The sequence below is a fragment of the Canis lupus genome, chromosome 36, assembly GCF_048164855.1.
Source record: "Canis lupus baileyi chromosome 36, mCanLup2.hap1, whole genome shotgun sequence".
Lineage (NCBI taxonomy): Eukaryota > Metazoa > Chordata > Mammalia > Carnivora > Canidae > Canis > Canis lupus.
Genome location: NC_132873.1, coordinates 26,185,075 through 26,206,788, shown reverse-complemented (window position 1 = coordinate 26,206,788; position 21,714 = coordinate 26,185,075). Strand labels below are relative to the sequence as shown.

Below are 21,714 nucleotides of genomic sequence, written 5' to 3'. Positions count from 1 at the left end.
TTAATTAAAAAATAAATAATATTTGAACATTTATAATATGTCAGACATTGCTATATTATTGTCTCATTTGATACAAGTAACCGTAGGAGGTATATGTCATTATATCTATATACAAATCAGAAAACACATATTTGAAAGTCAAGCCTAAAATTAGGCCTTCCCTGAGGTTAGAGAGATTTTCCTGTTGCCCTTGACGGAGTCAGCACCTATGAGTTCTACAGCAGCAAGAAAATGGATTTTGCCAATAAGCATGTGAGCTATTAAGAAGACCCTGAGACTGGAATGAGTCCCCAGGCCTATAGACCCCTTGAGATTTGAACAGGGGACCCAAATAGTTTGTGCCTGAACTCCTGACCCACACAAAGTGTGATATGATAAATATGTTTTATTTTAAACTGTTAGATTCGTAGCCATTTGTTTTGCGGCAATAGAATTAATACATCTGCCAATGTTCACACATCTGGTGGGTGTGGAAATCAGAATTTGAAGCCAGGGCTGCCCAATCCAGATCCCCAAAACCAACTAAATGAATAAGTGCTATCACTTACATTTGGTAAAAGAATGAAGAGAGAGAGAAAGATGACAGATAAATGACAGGTACATATGCCATTGGATAGAGAGAGAAGATAAACATTGTTATCTAACCTAGAAATACAAGACTTCCAAGCCTCTAATACATTTAAAACAAAAACAAACTAAAGTCATCAAAGTTGGAGATGTAAAAGCCACAAAGGCTATTTTTTATCACTGACATAAGTTCTAAAGGGGTCATTTATACTCTAGAATATGAAAAAAAAAAAAAAAAAAGAATGCAAAATTGCCGGTAATGGATAATGCCTGTGAGGACATTATATAATAAATGTTAAAAATGAAGTAGAAGTGAGAATCTCTTTCAAGTCATGCTTTGAAACCCTAAGCTAATTTTTCTCTAAACAAACCTGACTTGCTTGACATTTTAGTTTTGAGAAGTTTTATTTTTCCTAGGCAACTCGGATTTATTGTTTCTCTTTCCCTGAAAAGCCATTAATTCTTGGCTGGTGGCCCTGTTGCAGTGCTTATTGGATGTGAGCACGGAATTCGGAATTAGCCAACATAGGTTCACGTAATGCTAACACTCGCTGGCATATGAACTTAGAGTATCCTTTAGCTACCGAATTCTCACTTTCTCTTAGTAAAATGGAAATAATAACAATCCCTACCTGTCCATGTTGCTATCATTATCAAATGCCACGGTGTCTTTAAATTGCTTAGGATATGTCTATGGCACTGAATGCTCATAAAGAAGTTTCTTCTGGGTATTATTTTTATCATCGGTAGCTAATTAATGTTCAGACCCGAGGACTGAGAGCCATCGGCATGTGCGAGAACAGTTACAACAAAAACAGCTGAAGTCATAATGACTTCAGTATCAGAAATTATCATACTTCTCAGGTAGATTTAAAGATCTCAAGAGCAGATTCATGTTTAACAAACATCTGCTATGTGCTAGGAACAGTGGCAGACATTCATATCTTGTGAGTCATTTTCTTAATCTGCACCTAAACTCTCAAAAGCGTGCATTAATGCTTCATTTTCGCATGGGCAAACACCTATAGATAAAGAGCCCTCGATGATCTAGGACAAAGTACAAAACTACGTTTTTGTTTGTTTGTTTCTGCTGTTTACACATAGTGAACAGCAAAGCTCTCAACTAAAATTAAGATTTCTTTTCAGTATCACTCCTAAAGCAGTGTTTCTCAAACTGGTAGCACAAGCAAAGCAATTGAAGCTATTGCCAGGTTGCTGTGAAAAATGTGTTGGATCACTTCTCCGCTGGCAAAGCTGAGCAAGATCTGCTAGGCACTCAAAGGTAGCTCTAGAACTTGCTCTATCAGGGCTAGGCTCCCAGGCCTTCAGGCTGGTCCCACACTAGTGTGTTTGGACAATATGCAAATCAGCCAAAAAAGATGACATAGACAGATGGTATGAAGGAAAGGCAACCTGACATACAGAATTACACAAATGAGTGGTATATAACACCCTCGTCCATCAAGCAAGAATGAAAAATTGAAATTCAGGTGCATGTCCAAATTTATATTATCTACATGTCCATAAATGCAAAGACAGACAATGAATGGTTCGAGACTAAAGAAATAACTGGAACCAGTGAACAATAATTGAACGAGTAAGTGGGAAAGTATTTTGGAACCTATTTGAATGAATCTGTATCATCACAGGAAGATTGAGAATGACAAATGAAAAATGTCTATACCTGAGTATACCATGCACCATACCTTAGTATATATTGGTGTGACTCATGCAACATGGCCTAAACCACATATCCAGGCAAAACTCCGTGCTAGTCTATTCAAGACATATAAAAACAGTTATAGTCATTTCAAAATGCCTAATATGACCCTCACTCAGAAGTCACTATTTGGAACTGTGTTCCCTCTGCTGAGGTTTAGGGGCTAGAAACCTCTTACCTCCCATAGACAATGTTCGTTCTTTCTGTACATCTTGAATGTAGTAACCTAAATTCTTCATCCTTTGGATGAGTAAACCTTATTTGATTTATTCGAATACCACCTATGTCTGCTCTTTCTATCCATATATTCATGCCACTGACATTTGTCAAGAGAATCTTTGTTCAGACATAACATTCTTAAACTGGTTAATATTCTAATATCTCACATTAATCTACAAGGGAGAATTACTGAATACTTTTAAACACAGAGATATTAATATTTAATATACAGATATATACATATAATTAAACAGATACACACACAAATTTATTTTTCATTGAGTATCTTTTTTTTAAGATTTTATTTATTTATTTGACAGAGAGAGAGCGAGACAGCGCAAGCAGAGGGATCCCGACTCGGGGCTTGACTCCAGGACCCTGGGAACATGACCTAAGCTGAAGGCAGATGCTTAACTGACTGAGCCACCCAGGTACCCCTTCCACTGAGTACCTTAAAAGCTTCAGTTTTGGAGAATAAATGTATGTAATGTTGGCTTAAGCTAATGATGTTCCAACTCTAGCTTTGGAATTCCATTCAGCTCAGTTTCAATTACAATTTTTTTTTTTTCAAAATGCTAAGATTTTATTTGGAAAGCTTCTTTGTTGTACAGAAAGTAAAAAAGCTGTTAGAGTCTTGGTGTAACCAGTAGCCACAGATAGTTGACTCACCAGTCACAGCTCTCCACGCTGCGGCAAGAGTCTTACGTGAAAACCTAACAACACTTAACAATTCTGTTGGAGTGAAGTCTTCAAGCTTGATGGTGAATTTCCCAGAGGAACTAAATGGAGGAAGATGCAATGTCATAGGAACGATTTTTTTTTTTTTTTTTTTAGGTGGATAGGTGTCCTGGGGTTTGTATCACAGCTACATTTTTTTTCAAAACAGCTACCAAATCCATATGAGCAGTCCAACCAAAACTGAACAGTTCCTTTTTCTACAGGTTATTCAGGGGCTTACTCATGTCCTCCTTCATCGTCTGTTTCTCTATTCCTCTTTTCATCCTTCTAATTTCTTCCCCCTTTTATCTGCCTCTTCATCTTCATTGACTCCACCTTCATCAACTTCTTCATGTTCAAGTTCTTCTTCCTCCTCACTGACTTCACCTTCATCCTCTTCCCCTTCTCCATCTCCATCTTTGTCCTTTTCATCATCAAATCCTTCCTCCTCCCCATCCTTATCATCATCATCTCCCTCTTCATCCTTCACTTCTTCATCCACACATCCATCCGGGCATCCAAGTCAGGAGCTTCCCGATCGTCTCGGTCAGAACCATCCACGTAGGTCCACTGGGACACGAGTTTGAAGACACCCTCTCAGTAGTCGTTCAGGTTCGTTATTTCCCAGTTAAACAGAGGCAGGCTTTCCAGATATTCCAACTTTTTCAAAGGCTCCAAGTGGATATTGATCTCCCAGTTTATTTCCACTTCAGTTGAAAAGGGTGAGATTTGAAAGTATTTCTGCCAGCATGTCCAGATCTCCAAAGATTCTATTGTCACTAAGCTCAAGTTTTTTTCAATTTAGATAGCTTGGGGAGATGTGAACCTGAAATCAAGCCTATATTTATCAAACTAAGGAATCCTAAATTCAGACAGTCAGCTGCTAAGCCCTATTTTCCCATCATATGATATACAGTTGTCCAGGACAAGTTCTCAGACAGCCACCAGGGCCTAGTCCCTCAGCTCCAATGGATCTTCCTCTTCGTGTCCATGTTTCTTCCTTCCATCTCTTTTCAAACTTAACTTTTCATGGTGGGGGTAGAGCGACGAGAGGCTTCCTGGCCTGCAGAGCAATGGCCCTTGGGAGGGGTCCGCTGGCAGCAGAGGCCAGCTACACAGTCACAGGCGGTGTGCAGGCAGGTGAGGGAAGCCCCAAGAGGCCCAGTTCACTTTTCTATTTGGGTTTTCTACCATATAAAATTGTGGGAATTACATTGTGATTATCTAAAAAGAAATGGCATATTTAATTTTTTCAAATGCTAGCATTTAATAAAATAGGATATATGTGTTTGGTTTCTGAAATGCACTTCTTAAAAAAGTATATAAAAACCTTATTTCCACTGGGAATTTTAAGTATTTCTTTGGATCCTTATTGATTATTTTCTGCTAAATAAATGGATTTGTAATCATAAGGAGCTGAGCATTATTGTTTAACAAAATTAGGGAGTATTTTAATGTTATAATGAATAGACAGATATCATCTGTAGTGTAAAGCAGAAAAATTTAAAATAGCTAACATGCAAAACCTTGTAGAATTTCAATCCTCGATACAGCAAAAACCTAATTGATTTTCTAACATAATAAATGTTTTTAATCTTTAGAAAAGAAGTGGTGGCAAATCCTTAAACATTATATATAAAAATAAAAAAGCAATGTAAGTATGATAAGACCATTAACAATAAAAGAAAAATATATGTTCGGCTTTACGGTTAGGTTTTATGAAATTTGAAATCGTTTTTGAATTAGACCAGATTTAGTACTATGCTAAATGGATCATTTCAATACAGTTGTAATGAACATTACCATGTACTGTATAGTAAGGAAATAGAGCTTAGCTTGCCAAACTATCATTCTTGGAAGCTCTGCCAATGCAAAAATAGCCTCCTTCCGTGGTATAATATTTAAGGGGATTTTAAGAGGTTTTAAAATTCTTTAGAGAATTATTAGAAGTTACTTGATAAAAGAAGCAATCAGTTGTGAGTTTGAAATAGCATCACATTGCTTGTTTCCCATCTAAAAATCCTTCTGCTTTTGATGGCTGTTCGTCGCTTTGCTCGGCCATTCAGTATTATAAAGGAACTATTTTGTGACCATCTGCCACTTATCTCTTTGGCCCCAAACTCCTCTTCTCAGATCACTATTGATTCTCCAAATGGACCCACCATAAACTAAATGTAGCAATTATTACATTTAGTTTAGAAACAGCCTTTGCCACTGTAAGTTGTATCTAGATTACTAAAGAATCACTCAAAAACAACCAAGAAAATGAAGGCATTTCCTGGAGGCAAAGATTTTTTAATTGCTACAATTAACTTTAAGTCTATATTATCATCATTAGTCCATATTTTCTATTTTTTAAAATAAATTAGCCACACAAATTTCCACATTTAAGTCTTAAGCAAATGCTAACACAGCTGGTCCTCCCAAATGCATTCATGGTATAATTTTTTGAACTATGTGCCATTTCTATTCAAAATTGAAATATCCTTCAGGAAAAAGAAGCATTTAACATAAAAAGGTATTTGAATTAAAATCTTTTCTCTGGAAAGGCAAAACTGTTTGGACAATAAAATTATCACTGGTTGCCAGGGGCTGAGGGTCATGGAGAAGAGATGACTAGATGGAGTGCAATGGATTTTTAGTGAAGTGAAATGATTCTGTATGGTAACATAATGGTAGATACATGACTTTACATACATTTGGCAAAATCTCTAGATACGTACAACACAAAGAGTGAATCCTAATATAAACAATGGGCTTTAGTTGGTAGTAATATGTCAATAATAGTTCATCAACTGTAACAAAGGTACCACATTAACGCAAGATGTTAACGACAGAGGAAATTGGATGGTGTGGCAAGATATGGCAGGGTGAGGAGAGGCAATAAATGGTAATTCTCCATACTTTCTATTCCATTTTGTCTAAAACTAATAGTGATCTAAGAAATAAAATCTATTTGTTTAAAAACAAAATGAAACAAAATCCTCCCTCTCCCTTGCCTCTTTTTCCTTCATTGTGATTTTGTGTATCTGTCCTTAAGTTAATGTAGAAATATGTGGAGAAGAAAATGTTGAAAGTCTGCTATGAAATGAAATGGCCCAAATCTCATGAGAAACTCAAGTAGAATTTCTGTCAACATAGATTGTTAACAGACATCATGTTGGCCTGTCCATTTAATTTCATTGTGGTTCGTGAAGCAGGGGTGATGAGCAGAGATCCCCATTTATAACTCCCTGATGGAAACCAATCAATTGATGATCAGACAGGTGTTTAAAAACCATCTTGTACTGACTGAAACAGTTGATGTCTACAGAGTACTTGTCCTCCAACATGTTCCCAGGCCGTGTATGACCAGGGACCCATAATGGATTTGAGGGGGGGGGAGGTTGAGGGCAGGAGTGTTGTTGTTGTTTAGTTCTTTCATATGTTGAATCTATGTATTTCAGATTTCAATATATATTATGGTGTTTGGCCCTGTCTTTTGGGGTTATTAGAAAGAAAAGGATAAGTGTTCATCAATGGATAAACAGATAAAGAAGACACGGTAAACACACACACACTACACACTTACACACATGCACAGTGGAATACTATTCAGACACAAAAAAGAATTAACTCTTGCATTGTAACAACATAGATAGACCTTGAGGATATATTTTTTAAGATTTTATTTATTCATTAATGAGAGACACAGAGAGAGGGAGGTAGAGACACAGGCAGAGGGAGAAGCAGGCTCCATGCAGGGGGCCTGACGTGGGACTCGATCCCGGGTCTCCAGGGTCACGCCCTGGGCCCAAGGCAGGAGCTAAACCGCTGAGCCACCGGGGTGCCCAGCCTTGAGGATATTATGCTAAATGAAGTGTGTCAGACAGAAAGACAAATACCATATGCCCTCACTGGTATGTGGAAGCTAAAACAAACAGACAAACAAAACAAGTTCAAAAATACAGAAAATAGATTGCTGGTTTCCAGAGGCAAGGTGGGGGTGGGCAAAATGATTTAAGGGTGTCAGGAGGTAAAAACTTCTAGTTATAAAATAAATCATGGAAATGTAATATACAACTTGGAGACTATAGTTAACGCTATGTATTGTATATTTGAAACTTGCTAAGAGGGAAAAGTCCTTGTCACAAGAAAAAGAAAACGAAAGGAGAAGTGATACAAAAAGTAGAAGATAGGGAGGAATCAAGTGGAAAAGATGGCAGGGGTCTTCCTCATTCTGGTTAGGCTATGTTGTTACTGATTGTATCTGTAGGAGTCCTCATTTATTATTCTAGAAAATGTGTTGATCCAAACATCACTAGTTTTTTTCACTGCAGATTGAAACCTAAGTTTGTAAAATTCAGTTGATATCAGGGCATCTTAGTGCCACAGTGGTTGAGCATTTGCCTTTGGCTGAGGCCGGGATCCCGGGGTCCCGGGATCGAGTCCTGCATCGGGCTCCCCACAGGGAGCCTGCTTCTCCCTCTGCCATGTCTCTGCCTTCTCTCTGTGTTTTTCATGAATAAATGAATAAAATCTTTCAAAAAAAATGCAGTTGACATCATATAATGAAAACAATACATATTTAATAAGATAATTAAATAGTATGTTTACCGAGCACCCTCTTCTACTCTTAAATACTCATATATTTGAAGGGAGTTGTTAACAATGTAATTCACTGTGGGAATTTTAGTGATGGGAGCAAGAGTAGGAGGTAAATAAGAAAAAAAAGGTTAAGAGAAAATCAAGCCATATTCACTGACACTTCTAGGTTAACATGTGCTAAGCTGACATTTGAAAGAGACTTACTTAAAACACATTCATGAGGGATGCTACTGAACATTAGGAATCCCAGAAATGTGTCCCGTGTGTTGTTAACTCAAACCTAAATTCCCCATATTTGGAATAACTACTTTAACTCAAGGGTCACACTAGTATCTCACTTTCCCAATCTTCCTATTTTCTCTGATAAAGAATGTCTCAGTTCATCAAGTGAAAGAGAATAATTTAATGTTTCCTTAACCACTCAATTTTTTGAATGAAAAAAAAAATACTTTCAGTTTAACTAGGGACATGATGTGCAAGTGGGAATGAACAAATCCATTATCTCTAACCCAAGGACATTAAAAAAAAAATCCTGCTATAGAAAGAGTCTCCCACATATTCATCATTCTCAGGGTGAACTGTGAAACTTGTTAAAGAACAGATATGAAAAGCATTGCCAATATGTCAACCACCTTAATACCATCCAAACTTCCTGCAATTGCTGCATTTTCTTCTGTAAGAAATGTCAAGATTTCATCAAAAAGTCTTTTAATTTGGATAGTCTCCATACAGTTGTCTGGCTATTTTCACTCTCTGGTTTGCAACTTCTCTTATACCAGTTGTCATTTCTGTAACCTTTCCAACAGCAACTGTGCAGTCTTGGGACCATGATGCAGAATATCTCACTCAACAATCCTCCCACAAACCATCTGTTTCTAGAGACATCAACAACTGTTGGCATTGGGAGATTCTATGCAAAATGGGGAAGAAATTGTTCAAAACGATACCGTGAAACTTTCTCAGAGATCTCAAAACCGTAGCATAAAAGGCAAATAATTGACATACAAAAAAAAAAAAAAAAAAAAACAGTATTATTTGAGTAAAAGACTCCAAGTCTGGAAAAATAAAATAAAACAAATAAAACCCAAAAGACCGAAAGTCCCTCACTCTTCCATCACATTTACACAAAGTTGCACATCAATTTTAATTACAATAATAAATCTCTATAAAATTATGCAATATGCAAACAAAACATCTACCCCAAAATGTGAAAACATTCACAAGACATTCACTCCACCAAACATGGCCATATATATATATATATATATACTCTTTCAGTATAAAATAATCAGCATCAATCTTTGTGCAAAATCATAAATGGAACTTTATTATCTTCCTGCATCTTGAGTTGAAATCCCATTGTCCTTGAGATATAAATGCTCACCAATAATCATTTTTAACTCACTTTAATAGGGCAACTGAATTGTTTTAGACAGATTATTTTTTTAAGACTTATTTATTTATTTTAAATAAAGACAGTATGGAAGCAGGGGGAGAGGCAGAAAGAGAGGGAGAGAAGCCAACACCTCGATGAGTATGGAACCCGTTGGGTGGATCCCAGAATCAGAGATCATGATCTGAGCCAAAACCAAGAGTCAGACGCTCCAACAACTGAGCTATCCATGTGGCCCTACACAGATTCCGCAAGAAATAAGTGCCCCCAAAACACTAATTAGAATTATAGTTGGCAATGTGATTTCCTATACCTTTATTATGATTTCCAAAATAACCTTGTGAAATACAAAGAACAAATATTATCACCAATTTACAGAAAAGTATTTGGTGAGTCCTTCAAAGTCACATACCTCAGAAGTAATAGAGATGGAAGGCAGAAGGCATTTTTACAATTCAAAAACAGGGATCCCTGGGTAAGTCAGTGGTTGAGTATCTGCCTTTGGCCCAGGGTGTGATCAAAAATAAATAAATAAATAAACAAACAAACAATTCCAAACGGTTCAAATTCTATTCAAACATTATTGTTTGGGTTGAGTTTTTATTTTTTTTTATTTTTTTTTTTAATTTTTTTTTTTTTTATTTATTTACGATAGTCACACAGAGAGAGAGCTAGAGAGAGGCAGAGACACAGGCAGAGGGAGAAGCAGGCTCCATGCACCGGGAGCCCGACGTGGGACTCGATCCCGGGTCTCCAGGATCGCGCCCCGGGCCAAAGGCAGGCGCCAAACCGCTGCGCCACCCAGGGATCCCTGGGTTGAGTTTTTAAAATAAAATATGCTTCTCTTCCTTAATTTTCTAATATTACTTACCATCATATCATTGGGGTACATAGACGATAACTGGTTTGAATATAATATATAATATTTTAAAAAAGATTTTTAAATGTCTAACACAAATGCCCAGATCTTAAAAAACTGAGGGGTCTTATGGGTTAGGAACCACATCTGGTTAATCTTACATAGAATTGAATAGCAAAATTATATTATAAAGTTTAAGTCTTACTTTAAAGACTGCTCCTAAAGATCCAAGTTGCCACATAATACAACTTAATCCTGGAAAGGAACTCACAGACAAAATACTTTTCAGATTCACTTCCTTCTTTTTTAATGGATTCTTTTGTTACTTTTTGTTAGCTCCCAGCCTGTTAAATTTCATGTCATTAATGCCTAATAGTTAATGTTTTGGTCTATTTAAGGCCTAAAGCTTAAATGATTTGAGTTTAATGATTAGCAAGTCTGTAATAGTGCTGTGCCTCTCTTTGGATCTCAGGTCTGTGAACCAGAGTCAGAGCATGTTTTATCTCGTATGTATTATTCATCACTCTCATACTCAGAGGGAATTTCCACAGACATGAAAGCACTTTAATTTTTCTTTTTCTAAGGACACATTCATGTCCAATTGGACCAATTACCACAGCCAGTTAACTCTCAATTATGTGGGCAAAACAAACTGTATCACTTAAAAAGGTGTGATTGTCACTACGAGTGATCTTTTTGTAAACGGGCAACTGTGTCAAAGCTATACAGACTTTCCGTCAAAGGGCTGAGTAATTATAAATCTCCCAGATGTTAGCAAACTTCCCCAAAGTGATGTCAAACACGGGCATTCCCTTCCAGTATTTTAGATCATTGGTTCTCGGAGGCAGTTTTGCCTCTCCGTGTAATACTCAGCAATGTCTGAAGCCATGTTTGGATATCACATTGGAAAGAATAGTTATTTGTGTCAAAAATGTCAATAGTGTCAAGGCTGAGACACCCTGACCCTACACGGGATCATACGTGCAATGGCTACTCCAAATAAAATCTGGCTACTCATTACCCTCATCAGCTTGTTTTAAATTGTAAGAACTGAATGAACTAGTTTAAGTTATTATCTCTTACTGTAATATCTGATTATTGTTTTTAAATTCTATTTTCCTATTACATATGGTTCTTTTTTTTTAATTTTTTTTTAATTTTTTTATTTATTTATGATAGGCACACAGTGAGAGAGAGAGAGAGAGGCAGAGACACAGGCAGAGGGAGAAGCAGGCTCCATGCACCAGAAGCCCGACGTGGGATTCGATCCCGGGTCTCCAGGATCGCGCCCTGGGCCAAAGGCAGGCGCCAAACCGCTGCGCCACCCAGGGATCCCTTACATATGGTTCTAAACCCTATCTCGAGTTTCTCTTCTGTAGCTTTCAGTGCATAATGAATTAGAGAAATGGCAATTATTTCATTTTTTACATTGGGAGAGGAGATCCCTAAAGGCCTCGTTTTAGATCTGGGCTGTGAGAATTTCAGCAAATTGCTCCTCCATTGCTCTCCACCTGAGTTGGAGAGAGAGAGAATAGATACATGATACAATGATGGATGGATAGATAAACAGATAAACAGGAAGACAGATAGACAAAAAGATAGAGTAGATAAGAGCTTAAACCCTAGAGCCAGGCTCCCTAGGTATACATCTTGGCTTCACTACTTACTGGTTGTATGTGTCCTTTGACAAATAATATACTAGGAGCCTAAGCTTTTAAATCTATAAAATTGGCAAAATATAATATTACTTTATTAAGATTGTCCAGAGGATGAAACACACAAAGCCCTTAGAACAGTTCCTTATGTATAATGTGTTCAAAAAATATCAGCCTCCATGTATTTATTTAAATGTTTCACCCTCAATAATAGTGCTTTAAACTTAATAAATAAATTTATTACTTAAAATGATTTTACTTTTTCTGAAACACTAGAAACTTCTGAAAATTACACGATTGCTTTCAATAGCTTCAAATGATAAACAGATAGATACATATTCAACCATGCACCTCTATAAAATTAATCTAATTCTCAATGTATTTTTGATCATCATTGGAAATGAAGAGTAAAAATGAAATTAGTGTATCACCAGAGAATGAATAGATTTACCAATCCTGCTTTTTCATTTATATTGATTAAAGTACTTTTTGATCACCATTTCAAATGTAGAGTGAAGATGTTTGCATCATCGGAAAATAACTGGATTGACCAATGCTGCTTTTTCATTTATATCTATTAGTACTTTCATGCTTCTGATCCAAATTACCCAGGCTTCAGTAATTTATTTTTCCAGGCTTATAAAGTGCTTTGGGTGTTTTTGATTGAAGTTACTCATTTTTTCATCACTATCATTGATCAAAGTCTTCCTACACTTTTCTTTTTCTCCACAGTAACTTAAATATGTATCCTTATCTTCAACTTTCTGCTTTAATCTTTATCTTAAAATGTCTTATCTCACCATGTTTGCACTGGTTTGTTCCAAATGACTCTTACCTGAGGATTGCCCTCTGTTATGTACTCCCAAGGGATCGAATTCAGTAGGTACAGGGAAATGAGAGAGAGAGAGAGAGAGAGAGAGAGAATGAGAGAGAGAGAGAGAGATGATAGATAATAGGTGATTAGATAAACTTTTATATGTTTATAAGTATATAGCTATAAATATATGATATTTATATATCTATATAGCTGTATTTTAAATATATAGCTACAGATGATGACAGAAGTGGTTGGGTAAATCTGTAGGTTTGTCTTATATAGATTTTGATGTTTACCACAAAGGACATGATGATCCACAGTGTAGGTTTATACAAAGGAAGATCTAGAGTTTTTCTCCATTTAAATGAGATAGTCTCCAAATTATGTTGGTCAATAGTTTAACTGTGAAATCCTCAATTATCTGAAAACTGCCTTCTAATACCTTCAGCCTCAAAAAAAAAAAAAAAAAAAATGCCTTCCGATACCCTCAGTCTTGAAATGGAAGATTGAGGACAAAGGAGTTCTTGGTGACCCAGAGAAGGCATCTGGAGGAGTGAGAAATAGTAGCTCTATCCTATGTGAATTGACAATCATACAGTTAGTTTTGCTGGGATGCATTATGTCAGGTTTTTAACAAACTATCTGTAAGGAAATAGAAGTGTATTTCTCAAATGTACAGATTTGCACGGAAATAACCAGACACAAGACAGATAATATAGCCAATAAGCAAGGAGATATAAGGCATATTGTTTTTTTTTTTTTTTTTTATATGTATCAATACCAAAACAATGTTTTTTGGAAAGCTTTCTAAAACAGAACTTTCTATACCACATGCTGAGTAAATAAGGAAGTTTCACAAACCTTTCTTGAAATACCAGATATAATATTTTATGAAATAAGGTTGAGCTTGACAATGTTTTATAACATACCTAATTCTGAAGTAATATAATCTTATAATAATATGGGATATAAATTGAGAGCTGAAAAATGTGTACAACACTGTGCTTCATTAATGAGAACATTTATTTTTTTCCTGGCTACTTTCACTTCTGACACATGCCCCATACTTTCAATCAATGACTACTCCTAGGATGCTGGATTAAATCTACATGGTTTAACTACATGTCTAAAAAAGATCAGCCTGGTGCCTCTGGAAAAAGTGTCATTGGAGCTTGAAATGAAAAGTTGATTTTTTTCTTCATTTTCCTGTCCTGCCATTTCCATATAATCAGCTCAAGTGAACACAGCACAGGAAACACAGATCAAGGTATTGCTTCTTTCTCCAATGTTAACACATTAGTTGGTCTTAGGTAAGTTAATCACTTATCAAGGTGTTTGTTCTTTTCCTTTCTAAATTGTATATTATTTGGAAAGTAACACTATTCTTTCTCAGGCCTAAGTTTGAGGATTTGTAAATTAATGATTTTTTAAAGTACCTTGAGGGGTTTTCTTTGTTATCTTTTTAGGAGAGTAAGTAAACCACACAATTATAAAACAGAATTCAGTGTGACTTAGCCCATGTTTGATTCATGAAGTTTTGCAATGGAGCATTTAATGCATTTCAGTAATGCTTTGATTTACATATTCTTTTTACATAGGAGAGACACTCAAATTCACGGCAGCTTCCTTAAGGTTCATCTTGGTCAAAAATTCCTAGATGATGCAGCAGAGGCTCATAAAATATCTCTGGGAATTCCAGAAAGATGCATCAAAGCTTTGGAAATCTTTTAGGGTATTATTACTCTCATTATTTTTTAGTCACTTATAGGGTCAAACAAAACTTGCAGATGAGAAGAACCTTGTACTTTAAGGCATACACAAAATTTTGTCTCTGCAATAAGCAAACCAAGGACTGCTTATGCTTTTTATCCAGCATTTTCAGCAGCAACAACCTTAACAAATGTTCAGTGATTCATACAGTTAATTATTTCTGCTAAATTTTTGATCAATAATATAAATTCTATAAGAAATATTGTTTAAAAATCCAATTAAATTAATAGCGAAGTATTCCAAAACTTAGGAACATGGATCAATGTTCATGTGATATATCCTAGCTACGCATGGTTGTAGGAAATTATGATTTTTGTGAAGCCAACATAGACCAAAGTGATAATTATATCAAGCATCTTAACACTAACCTTGCTGGGAAATTATTATTGACCTTAAGAAGGTTCTGGTTTGGGGACACCTGGTGGTTCAGTTAGATAAGCATTGGACTCTTGATTTTGGCTCAGGTTATTAGCTCAAGGTAGTGGGATCAAGCCCTACCTTGGGCTCTGCACTCAGCATGGAGCCTGCTTGTCCCCCTCCCTGTGCTCCCCTCTTCTGCACTTGCTCTCACTCTCTCTCTCAAACAAATAATAAAAATAAATAAGATCTTTAAAAAGAAGTTTCCATTTCCCCCTCCCTTTGGTGATTGAGCTCTAATATGATTTTGGTACCTCATGAAATACTCTTAAATATTGTAATATTTAACATATACAAAAATATAAATTTTACATACAGAATGAATTTTACTTACATAGAAAGTGTACTTTTTAAACTTAGCATGGAAAACTATTATATTACAGGTATTTAAGACCATTAAGTTTACCTTCATATGAGGACAATTGATTCTACCATGGATAGCTCTTATATGTCATCAAGGTGCCAGAAATCTCCTTTTTCATATCTGACTAAATGCTCCATCTTGCCCATTCCTGTCTATTTTTCTCCACCTACTTTTTTCTTCATCTCACTCTATATAGTTTCCATCTCTACTTTTCCAAATTATGTTTAGGGGATCCTTAAAAAAATGACACATCTCTTCTCTGCTCATTTCAGAATCTATAGAGAAATAAATGTCAAAGTGGGATTTCCAGGTAAATATCTCGATAATTTAGAGAAAATTTTTGTAAATTATCCTTTTTTCACAAAATCAAGCAACAATAAAATCTGGGCAAAATATAAATTAACAGGCATATTTCTGTCAGAAGCCATCAGGGAGATACCAAGGAAGCCAGGACTTGAGGAGCCAGTATTCTGAAGAGAAAGAAGTTTGTTGAAGTGAGCCTAATGCTACTTTTCCATCACAGGATAATTCTTAAGTGGCAAGGGGTGAGAGGCTAAGAAGGTGGAGCAGAGAATGGCAGCTGAAGTAGGGGCACTTTGAGTTCAACAGTAGGCAGCCTCAATCTCAAGAGTTATGAGTCTGAATCACAGAGCGTATCATGTATTCCCTTATATATAAATAGTAATGGCCCTATAAAACTTTAGTTGAGTTTTAGATCTTCCCCTTTATGCTAGAGCTTCTAAGGCCATCCATGAACCAGTTCTTCTGACTTCCACATTCTGATCCAGATTCATCTGGACACTCCCAAGCGAAACCTCAAAGTAGTTATAAAATTGAATAAGTGACAAAACCTTAAGCTTATTTCTCTTAGTTTTCTAACTCATGGCACATAAGAGACAGATGTTTTGCCACACTTTTCTCCACTGGATTCAAGTTACAATAAACGGAAAGTAAAAAAAAAAAAAAAAAAAAAAATCTGTTCAGGTATTTTTAGTTTTTATTAATAAATTTAATCTGAGAGAATTTACTTTTATGTAAATAGAAACCTCTTTCTCATATGTAGATTCTATGAGAAATGTCCTTAAATGATAAAAGTTTTTCCCATATCTTCCAAATGATCTCCTTCAAATTTTATCACTACTAATTGCAGAATTCAGGTCAGTTTAGTATTTATTTAGAGTGACTAATTTGTCAACTAGTGCAGATACTGTCAGTCAAAACTACGGAAAAATAGCAAAACTACATTCCAGCATCCAGAAACTGTTTACTAAAAAGTCTAGGCTTATTATAGGCACATTCTTATATGCTATGGCTTCAGCACATTTTCTTGTATGAACAATTTAATAATAAATGCAAGTTTTGTAATGGAAGCTTTCACTTAGAGTTATTATTTTTCAAGTTTAATCATGCAAATAATACAATTATCTTCTATTTTGTGTGCAAGTTCTATATATCATGGAGTTCTTAAATTCTAGCTTATATACTACTACGGGAGCAAATGAAACAAAGAAATCGAATATTAAAACTTATATTTACATTTATTTTCACCATAATATAAATAAGAAAATTTAGATTTGCTAATATTTAATATATAAATAAATATCAGAGCTCTGAGTCAAATATCATATGCCAAATGGAGTAAAACCAAAATATTTGAAAAAGTCATAACTACTAAAGGATTCATACTTCCAGAGACTGTAAGTACATTTGGAGTCAATTAAAGTTTGAAAAAGACCAAGATTTTAGAATAAATCCAGGTGTAATTTTCAAAAATTTGAGGTTTTTTTTTTCCCTCACTTGATCAGCCTTTTAAAAGATTAGGTTCATAGTTTGGGTATACATATATAAATATCTGCATTACAATTTCCGTTTCTGGAAATGGGATGAAACCAGAGAAATCTGTGGAGCGTCTGATTAGTGCTTAACACAATTAATTGGATGGCTAGTAGATTGGAATTTAGTCATTTCAGGAATTAAATCCTGTGGGGCACAGCTGCCAAAAGTGTCCTATTTTTCACAGATTAGACAATGTTTAATTAATAGATTAAAGGTAAGCCAAGCAAATCATAAGCAGTACTCAGATTTATATTTTGACTAGTCAGATATAATGTATAGCAGAAACCTATTATGCTTATTTAACAGAGAATCACTCAATTTCGAGCTAAAAAGCATTTGCTGGTTTTGGTCATAAATCATTCTATTTGAGTCACCATCAGTTTGGTTTTATATCCAATATTTATTTAGCTCATTATGTAATACTATTCATGATACAAAATACAGGCCATTATTTTGTACAGAAGTATTTTGCTGTGGGATTTGTGGAATATTTATTGAAAAATATTTTCTAAATGAAAATTATAGAGGATATATTTATGGATACTTGACAACAAACACGTACAACGTTATGCCCCTTTCCGGTCTTAGCTAATAGATGATTCCTTTCTAACAGGCAAGTTCTATAGCTCCATATGCTTACATCCTATTTCTTGGAGAATACTGAGAAGTTCTGAAGATGAAAATTACATTGTGGAAGGAACCGTGTATATGCATGCCCAGTCAAATGACTGGGAGATGTGTCACTGTCAAATCTTGACACTAGTCAAAATTTGCTATGCCTACAACGGAGTCAGCTCCATTATGAATGCTAAGGACAGTGACCAAGCACAGACTGTAAAAAAACAAAAAAACAAAAAAACAAAAAAAAAGCCTTAAATGGGATGTTTACTGTTTAAAACCCACAACCTCAAAACCACAGCTAATACTCCTCATCTTCCTTCTCTACCACCCCTTCTAGATTTCCCTCACCTTCAGCCAACCCTTCCACAGGTCTGAATCTCTTTCTGGGAGGTGTCATCAAAACTCTATCAGTGAGGTGTGAGTCCTCATTTGCCTTGCCCTTACTAGGATACAGCAGATGTAATTGCCTGTGTATATTTATTATCACATACGGAAGCACCAAGAGCTTCCTGTATGAGTCTTTTGAGTTTCAGACATATTCCTCCTGGATCCCTTTAGGTCACAAGAACCCTCACTTCTCATGATAATTACAATTTTCCCCATCCCATTATAGTCACTCCTTTTTTGCTTGCTTGTATATTAGTATGAGGAAACCAGAATTACAAGGTGAAAATTGGAGCTCTAAGCTCACCAGAATTTTACTGAGGCCCTAATGGAATTATACTCCCTTGAAGGCCAGCATTTTAATCCTTTAAAGACCAAAATTCTGGAGAAAAGAATTACAAAAATTATAGCTCCCAAGTGAGTCACTTGGCTAAACAAGAAGTTCCATGCCTCTTTCCACCTCTGATTTCTTAGACTCATTTAATCTGTCAGAAACTTAGCATGTACAACAGTTATTGGTTCAAAATATGTAAGATATCTTAAAAAATAGGACACCAATCTTGCAAAGTATCATTCTCAAAATAGTTTCTGAAGTGTGTTTTTAAAAAAGACATTTCCATTCTTTCAGGACAGCAGCTAGTCAGTGACATCACATATGATAGAACCCAAGGATCCCATAATCATAGGTTCATTTTCAAGCTCTCTTTTCTTTAAAAGCATCCCTTGGTCCAGTATAATTCTAGCAGGAACCTATGTAAGTAAATAAAAAACTCTGAAAGTCTTAGCATAGTGATGCCAAAAAAGCCCTTAGGGCAGAGATAACAAACCCACAGAATACAATTCAAATCTCAGGGGTGATAAATCACTGTTCCCTCCATATAAGAGGAATTTAGGCAGTCGACCTATCACCGAGTGGGACCATATCAAAAACTCAACATCAGTCAAGCAATGGCAGGAGACAAGCCAGTCTCAGCAAAAGGAACCCCATGTTTTTGGTCTTATGCCTAGACTCTACTTACCTCTGTCACCATGTCTACTCCATTCATGGGCCCATTGTACAAGTACTAAGGTGGCTGAGGACAAAGCCTATCAGATCTACATGAGTCATCTTGTTCACCTAGTCATAAAGTGTCTCTGTTGATTGAGGTTTTAATGAGACAAGAAGAAGAAGAAGAAGAAGAAGAAGAAGAAGAAGAAGAAGAAGAAGAAGAAGAAGAAGAAGAAGAAGAAGAAAGAAGAAGAAGATCTGCACATGTGCCCACTCCTATCCATCCATCAATACATTTCTTCCTTCTCCAGAGCTCTTAGTCTCTGATCTTTCTTGCTCCTTCCAGACTTCTGTCCAACAAACCAATTTATCACTTCTCAAAATTTTGAGTATACCCTACCTCTAAGAACTTCTCTCATGATATTAAGGTGATATAAACATGTGTACTACTCACAGTTTAGACTGTTGAGAAATTCTACAACTACCCTTATGGCTACACATGCATGTAGCTATGGTTCGTTGGCAGTCCATTTTCAGCTTGCATCAATGTATTGAGCTGAACCATCTGTGAACCAGATACTGAAACAATATCTGCAGTTATTCCCCAGCTGTTGGGTTGGACAGCTTAGTCAAAATGGGTTTATAACCATTAGAAATCACTGCACAGTTTATTTGGCTGTATTTTGTTTGTGTCTGTTTGAGTACCCTCTCCCTCACCCCATAGGGTTCAGATGAGCGATGGAGGAAGTGACAGCTAACGATGCAATTCCTGCTGTGTTGCATTAGAACTGGCATTATATAGCAGAAATCAACTACTGTACAATTCTTGGGTTTAACCATCTGTATTTAGTTCAATGGAGTTTTAATTTAAATGAAGCTTTGCTAGTTTTAAGTGTTAAGCATTTTTGCGTTAAAGTATTCATATAATATTTTGAAAAAAAAATCTAAGCTTTGGGAAAAGCTTTCCTACCCACAAAACGGTTACCTGTTCATAAAACTTGATTGTATCTCTGGACTAATTGCAATTGGGTTCTGAATAATTAATTTCCATGTCATGTTGGCTCAGTGCTGCTCTTGCTCAACTTTGTGACTTAGTAGATCTAATAAGACCCATCACTTGATGACTAGGACTGCTCATGTAGCCTTACTGTCCCATGGTTAGTCACTCAGTCTCTAGTAGAGCCCAATGCAAGTTTAGAAGCTACTTTTTGAAAGTTAGTTTTTTTTTTTCAATTTAAATTCTATTAGCCAACATACAGTACATGATTATTTTCACTGTTGACAGTGATTCTCTGCTGCAGAAGACATTGCCTTCCTCCAGAACATGAAAGGTCTATTATGTCTATGGGGGGTCTAAATAGTCTATGTACCTTTTACTGAAAGATTCCAAGAGACCCCAAAGAATTGTATCTACTGGGTCATATAGTCTGAGCAGGAAAGAAACAGGAAAGATACAAAAACTTGATATGCAGACCTGTCCACTGCAGCTGCATGTGAGCTCAGAATATTGAATGGATATGGAATGAGTCATCAACAACCAGCATTTATCTATGTATGCATTGTGCTAGCATTTGTCTATGTGTGCACTGATTTATCATGCAAATGTTTTTTTACTCCTACATAAAATACAATTAAATAAAATATAAGTTGAATGAAATGTAGAAAATAAGGTAAAATAGCAGAAAGAAAAGCCAGGAATGAAATTTTGTGTATAAAATCGTGTAAAGTTTGCTGCACTGAAAAAACACACAGCATCATTTAATGCCAGAAATGAGGCAATCAGTAAAACAAACAAACAGAAACACCAAGAGAACAACAACAAAAAATATTGGAAGTGTATCAAAGGGATTCAGGAGTCCTGCAACAGCATAAATAAAGTGGAATTGGAGTATAAAATGAAGTATAAAATAATAAATATCTAATATTAATATTGATATCCAATACATTTCCATATTAACAAAATTACTAAACAGAATATGTATAAGAAAAAAATTAAATATCCTGTGTAGATAATTCCAACTAATTTATGTAGATATTTAAGAATGGAAAGAAAAATTCTCCACATATTAGGTGTAAACTGGCATGGTGACCTCCTTCCAAAGTGTATAGTACAATACTTTGTTATAGGAAGTAGCAAGGAGGAGAGTAACTGTACAGTGGGGAAACTGAAAAACCACTACCTCATCCAGGTGATCAAGGTCAACATCAACAGTGACGAGCAATGTTGACTGCATGTACCCTTGATATGATGTAATGAGAATAGCAATTTACCTGAGCGTTCTGATTCCCAAAACCTTTAATTATAACCAAATAATAAGAAAAAACATTAGATAAATGCCAGCTGAAGAATGTTCTAAACCATCTCACCAGTACTCAAAACTGTTCAGGTCATCAAAAAACCAGCAGAGTCTAAGAAGATGTCCCAGCCACAAAAAGCCTAAGAAGACATGACAATTAAATGCATTGTATTATCCTGAATGGACCCTTGGAATAGAAAAAGGATATTAGATAAAAACTAAGGAAATCTGAATTGAGAACAGATTTTAGTTAATAATGTATCAATACTAGTTCATTAATTGTGACAAATGTACCATCCTAATGTAAGCTGTCAATAATAGGGAAAGCAAGGAATGAAGTCTATGTAAATTCTTTGTACTAGTTTCACAATTCTCTAAATCCAAATTATTCTAAAATAGGAGTGCATTAAAAATTAAGCATATTAGTACAAAGATTAAAAGGCAGAATACTAGAATATATTATATAAGGTAATTAAAAATCCATTAAAGATAAGCTACTATTT

The 21,714-nt window shown here is 35.6% G+C and overlaps 1 long non-coding RNA gene and 1 pseudogene across 7 annotated transcripts in view; one reads left to right on the top strand and one right to left on the bottom strand.

The window, feature by feature from the left end:
• The window catches only part of LOC140625478 (uncharacterized), a 109,953-nt gene that overhangs the window by 14,151 nt on the left and 74,088 nt on the right, over nt 1-21,714 (top strand). For 4 of the 7 annotated variants that reach the window (XR_012024811.1, XR_012024813.1, XR_012024814.1 and 1 more), the window contains 2 exons: nt 2,827-2,937; nt 13,625-13,801. This is a non-coding gene — a long non-coding RNA (uncharacterized lncRNA). The remainder of the gene's footprint in view (nt 1-2,826; nt 2,938-13,624; nt 13,802-21,714) is intronic. The other 3 variants (XR_012024815.1, XR_012024817.1, XR_012024816.1) reach the window with 1 other exon arrangement.
• On the bottom strand, nt 3,461-4,215 carry LOC140625871 (acidic leucine-rich nuclear phosphoprotein 32 family member B-like; annotated as a pseudogene).